The following is a 6,036-nucleotide window of genomic DNA, read 5'->3' as shown; positions in this document are numbered from 1 at the left end:
ACCGATAAATGCCAGAAGCATCTTTTAAAATAGTTGTTTAAAAATTTGAAAACTTGCTGATAATTAGCAAATATCACAGGTAAAAAAAATATTTTTTTGCGGCTTAGCGTGAAGAAAGACTGAAGTTTCCGCAGGAAAAGTAAACTTTTTCATGTAACCGGTTTAAACTGTTTTCTTTTTGTTTTAGTAGGTTCGAGCAAAAGTTCGCATGTTTTGTCACTTGAACTCACTTATTTCATTGAACCTGAAAAAAGCCCCTGAAAAGGAAATCAAAGAAAAAAAAAATCAAGCACATTAGAATTTTGCAGTCTGTTGCAGTTCCTTAACTAATATGTCACCAACATCATCTAATTGGTAAACAAGAATCAAGTCAAAACTTGCCGGATCCTCTAGAAGAAAAAACCTCTCAGAAAATATTTTAAAAGCAAGAAAAATCCTAAATTTGCCACTTGGTGTCAAGAAAAATGTCTAAGAAGTTTGAGGAAAAAGGTCCTTTGAGGTCAGTCTAAAACATTCAAAAACCTGCTGATATGCTGAAAAATGAACAGACTATCAGACGAGGTCTGGGCGTAAATAAGTCATATAACAAAATGTATTTAATAATAAAAGACTTCATTGTCAAAAAGAAAATTGTTCTTGAGTGCTTCGATTATAAATTAAACCTATTCTGATTACAAGAAGCAAAAATGCGAAATACGCACGAGAATAAAAGAAAAGCTAAATAAGTAACAAAGATTTGAACACGCGACTATTGGCACAGTCTCGCACTGAAAAGTATCTTTCAACACTTGTTAGGAAAACAATTATACGAAACTAGAGCTGTAATTAACTGGCTCTGAACGCACACAACGCATTTTAACGAATTAAATTCGATAGAAAACTCAAATCCAATTGGAAAAAAGAATAAAGTTGTAATAAATAGATAAGGTAAATGATTAGTTCCAAAAAAATCATAAAAGGTTAATAAAATGTCACGATTTAGATGTAGGTATTAAAAATAAGCGTATATTAATTAAACGTTATAAAAATGGAGGCATTTTGGCATTAAAGTTAATTTTAAAATATATTTTTTAAATCGTCACGGCTGAACACCATGGCTTTGGAAAACATACCGGGTTGAATTGCACTCAAAACCACACAGTTTTGGTATAAGAATCTAGTTCGATAAAGTTTACGTTTTCAAATATATTTTTTAGTAAAATAATTTTATTTTTWGCGAAAAACGTGCCCAGAATAATAAAGTTATTTGAAAATGGTTTCTATCAACCAATGCAATGAGTTGACTGTTATTCATGTTTAAAAAACTTATTAAGGCATTTGAAATATAGGCATTTCATGCCTCAAATTAGTCCAAAGTTTCGTTTTAGCCTCGTTCTTGTGAACACAGTTCGATCATCTTAACAGCAAATCTTCGAATTTTTAGCAATCTATAGGCAACTAATGGGCGTGCTTTAATTTTGCACGTCGCTCCTTAGTTTACTTGAAATAATCCTTGAATGCATTAACATAATGATTCTAAATGTTTCTAAATAATTAATATTAATATCAGAATAAACTCACTCAACATGTTTCCTCCTACACATGTTTAAATGTATATTAAATYGTTGAAAAAATTGAATATCCTTAAAATGCTAAGCTTGTAGAAATAGAGAAAAACGCACTTGACTAAATATTTGGTATACATATTGTCGAAATAAAGCTCCAAGATTAGTTCGAAGATTATCAGTGGCAAATATTTTCTTTATCAAGTTTCAGTTTAAGCTCGAGTAAACATTCAAAAAGCTGTTGATCAGATTAGGAATCAATCGGCAAAAATCTTTGTATTGTGTATCTACAACAGATTAAATAGCAATTTTAGCTTATGAAGATGGATGGTTAAATAAGGATTAATTTTCGATTCAGATATGGATAAAAATTAGAATTCGCTTCGGCATGATAATCCTTTTTGATGCGTTGTGGGGAGAATTTTAATGGTGATCTAATTAAAAGCGCTCCGTAAGAGATACAATCGACACTTTCAAGTTTGCGTCTCACTTGCCGCGATATTTTTGTTTTTTGTGTGCATTATTTTTGACGATATTCGCCCTCTCATTTCCTGGAAGTTTTCAACTGTTCAACTGGTAGGTCAACGTCTTTACAAATATTACCCCTTTATATGAAACAACCAAATTATTATATAATTCTTCTGGCAAATTAAATTGCTTTTTGTAATTGATAGATCGCGACCGGCTGAGCAAAATACTAAAAAAAAATTGTTCAAGCAGAGGCATGAAAATGTATACGGTTTTCAGCAGCGAATGGCCAAAAACAAGAAAACTTTGAAGATGAATCTCACGAGAGAAAATTGGTATAAATTAGCATAAAAATGAAGATTAAACCTTAATATCTAGCGCAACAAGAACGAATCTTGTGAATAACTCGCGAAAGTGACTGGTCAATGAAGAAACATTTTTTACATAGCATTTGATCCAAGACTTGGCATTAATCACATAATTTTATAAACAAGTTATTATTGTTAAATTAGGAAAGAAATTAAGAAAAATGTGTCAATTGTGTGGAATGGAATTATTAAGCTTAAGCAAAGGTATCCATTACTCCAATCTATTATTGAGGCATGATTCCAAAATGTAAAAAATGTTGGCGTACTTAAGCAGTAGATTTATGATAATGACAATAATGAATGGTATTTCCTTGTAAAAGTTGATATATTTAATACAGAACCAATTTGGGGAGGAATTTGCCAACTTGACTCGGACCTCAATGCTTGCAGAATGTTCAAAAAGAATGTTGAAACTACAAAAAAACTGTTTTTTCACTGCACTGGACCTTTTTATGTTTAGGTACTCATGATTCACGATCATTTAGATTTTTCAAGAATTCAGTACCACTTTTCTCTTGCATTTTCAGCACCACTTAATTTTGTCTTTGACTCACTTTGTTTTCCTCAAGCAAGTGAACTTATAATCTGTCAACTTATTCGCCAAAAATACGAGTTTTTGAAAGAAATATATTTTACGTAACTCTACCGGAAACCTGTTTTCGTTTCAGATTTAGCAGTCATTCATTCAATACAGTTAAGACAATAAGTTTGTTAAAAAAATCTGGATAACAATTTTTGTTTTGTTGAGACCATAAATAACATTTCTCAACTAGATTTGTTGCTCCTCTAAGCCGCTACAGATTAGCACCATTTTATATGACCAATCTATCTTGAATCGTGCTTACAGACAGCAAAAACAGTCTTAAAAAAAATGTTATACAAATATTACAAGTTTTACCGATCGGATTAAGCGATAAACAGATCAAGCGTCTTGCCACTCGCATCGACGATAGATTAAACGTTAATTTTAGTCATTAAAATCATCATTTTAATAACGGATTAAATTCCGATTTGGGTATTAACTTTTCCAGGAATGTTTCGTTTGTTTGTGGGCATTTGTGTGCATAGAGCTAAACTGTTGATTAACAAAAATACTGATAAATCATCTAATATAACTTGGCTCTGATAATTTAGTTGAAGTATCTAGCTTCTAAGAGGCATTAGTTTTAACTAACCCAAAACTCGTTTGGATGCTGAAATACGTTGAATAAAGATTTATGTAAAATATTGTTTAATGTTGGTCCCTACACGAAGAACACTGACTTGCAGCACAATTTATTAGGCAGTTTGTGTGATCTTCGGATTTGGTTTTCCGATGTTTATTTCTAGCAAAATAGTGCATTTTTACATTTTGCCTGAAATGATAAATGATACATTTTTGTCATATAAGCTTCACAACTTGCACATTATTATGCACTTAATATAATAGCTTATCAATAATCAAAAAACCCGCATGTAAAATTTTGATTTTTGGTCGTAAATAATGGTGATAATTATCAGTAATTAGTGGTAATTTTTGGTGAAATAATAATTTTGGATGTGAATATATTCAGAGCGTCAAATATTGAGTTTAACAAAATTAAACCGGTGTACTTCGGGAAGGGAACGTGTAGTTTTATGAAAATTTCTTATTACTCCACGAGGGCGTAAAATTCTTCATAATTAAAAATTAAATTTAATACGCGCTTAAAGTACACGCAGTAAAAGCCGTCGACTTGTTTTTGTTCCACAATCGGTTTAACGATTCTTGAAAGTAGAAACATAAACCTACTTTTGATCAATAAATGAGCAAGAAATATAATTTGTAGTCATCTCTGAATGACAACTCAATTATTAATTAACTTAAATGGTTTTGGTGATTATTGGAGAGCTGCACGTTTTCTTTGTTTCTGTTGATTCGCGATGAAAAAAAAGATTACTAAACCACGTTTGGGCTTCTTTGCCATTTAAAATAACTTTTTTTCAAACAACGAGGTGAGAAACATAATATCCAAAATAAACTATAGAACCTTTGTGTCCATTTCTGCTCAGAACTCCTGTGTTCAACAGCCCAAAAACGCAAAAATCACACACTTACAAAACGCAATCTGAACCATTCCTTTGACAAATATGGATCAGTAACAAGTCTTGAAGGCGCTAATATTTTAAAATTACTGCTAGTCGTTCCATATTGTAATAAGTCTAATGATTTAGCCAAAGTATCAATACATAACATGTTACGTATTCCATCAACATCAAAGCGTGCTAATCATGGTGAAAACAATGATGTTGCAAATCGGCGTTAATTGTTGGGGCATTTTGTCAAACAATTTCAAGATATTAGCGGATTCGATATTTAAAAATTGTTAAAGCTGACAAATTGCACGTCACAATCAATATTGGTTTAATCGTTTGGAGTCGATGTATGTGTTCTTGATTTTAGCATAAACATTATTCGTGCAACTTACATGTCGGGTTCGTAAATGTATTTGGAACGTGTCTGAATTCGTATCGTGTCAAGCGGTTTGATTAATGCAAGAACTTCATTAAGCCAAACCAAGCACACTAAGTGACTTCGCAGAAGCTTTTGATATTATTAAATTTGGCGCGAACCTAGAAGTCTTCTAAAGTGATCATGATTTATTAACGTCGTTTGGGTGAGTGAAAAATTTGAAAATGTCTCATTTTATCAACACTGAATCAGGACGCGCTCAACTGTTAGGTACCAGAACGAAGCACATTAGCAACATTAAATTATCTTTAGCAGTGCTTTTTTACAATTTAAAATATTCAACGTAACTTTTTTAGGAATGAATAATAATCGATCTTCAACAGCTTTTCAAAAACTGTCGGAAAATCAGCACTGAAGCATTTTATGAGTTGCCTGTGAATGCAGAATAAAAATATTTAGAACAGACTTATTCCGACTTCCTTCCGCAAGCCAAATAAATTTTGATTAAAAGCCCGACTAGTGCAACAAGTTCGAAATTTTCACTTTGAATCTTCAAAAAAAGAGTGAACTGAAAATCAGATGACTACTTTTCTTTTTACCACACTGTCGACTAAAAAACATTGACATCGAACCAATCACTAAACGAAAGTTATTCAACACATTCTTAAAAGGTTGAATTTGAGCCTTTTAAGCCTCAAAAGCGGAAAATATTGGTTATAGTCTTCAGGAACTCATAAGTAAATTATCAAGTTCTGAAAATTGAATTTTCTTCCATTGGTCCATTAAAAATAAATTGCATAAAAAGTGTGTGCCAATTCTGTCTATAGAGCCCTTAATGTTGAGATAAAGATAGTCTTATGGACCACAGTTGGTGAGAATGAGAGCAAAATCGTTTTTTGATGAAATTGTGAAACTCCAGCTGTACTCGCATTTCTTCCCAAGAAACAAAATTTTATTTTTAAAATAGTCAACTATTGCCTGCCCCGAAATAGTGAGTTCCTGGAGGAACTTTAATTTAAAATTTTTAAAGAACAAATTCATTTTGTTTTTTGCGCCATTAATTAAATAACAGACACCGACGAACTTTTGAAATATTTTGCGAACTATTTCATTGTTACACAATTATTCCTTAAAATGACTTGAAAAATTTTCGGAACGTGTAATTTATTCATTATTATTGATATTAAAATCATATTTTTTATTATATTACTGCTACTATTAAAAT

At 31.5% G+C, this 6,036-nt stretch overlaps 1 protein-coding gene across 3 annotated transcripts in view; it reads left to right on the top strand.

Annotated features, from left to right (window-relative positions):
- The window catches only part of LOC109537508 (protein sine oculis), a 181,996-nt gene that overhangs the window by 155,508 nt on the left and 20,452 nt on the right, over window positions 1-6,036 (top strand). Inside the window, exon 1 of one of the 3 annotated variants that reach the window (XM_019904281.2) lies at window positions 1,973-2,120. The exons of 1 other annotated variant lie outside the window; for it this stretch is intronic. The gene's annotated coding sequence lies outside the window, so the exon portion shown is untranslated. Of the gene's footprint in view, window positions 1-1,972; window positions 2,121-4,847; window positions 5,017-6,036 lie in introns of those variants that run through there. One more of the 3 variants, XM_019904282.2, reaches the window with a different exon arrangement.

The sequence above is a fragment of the Dendroctonus ponderosae genome, unplaced genomic scaffold (assembly GCF_020466585.1).
Source record: "Dendroctonus ponderosae isolate FM_Combo_2020 unplaced genomic scaffold, Dpon_F_20191213v2 Dpon_F_20191213_3, whole genome shotgun sequence".
Taxonomy (NCBI): Eukaryota; Metazoa; Arthropoda; class Insecta; order Coleoptera; family Curculionidae; genus Dendroctonus; species Dendroctonus ponderosae.
Note: the sequence above shows the minus strand (reverse complement) of the source record. Positions and strands in the feature narration are given on the sequence as shown.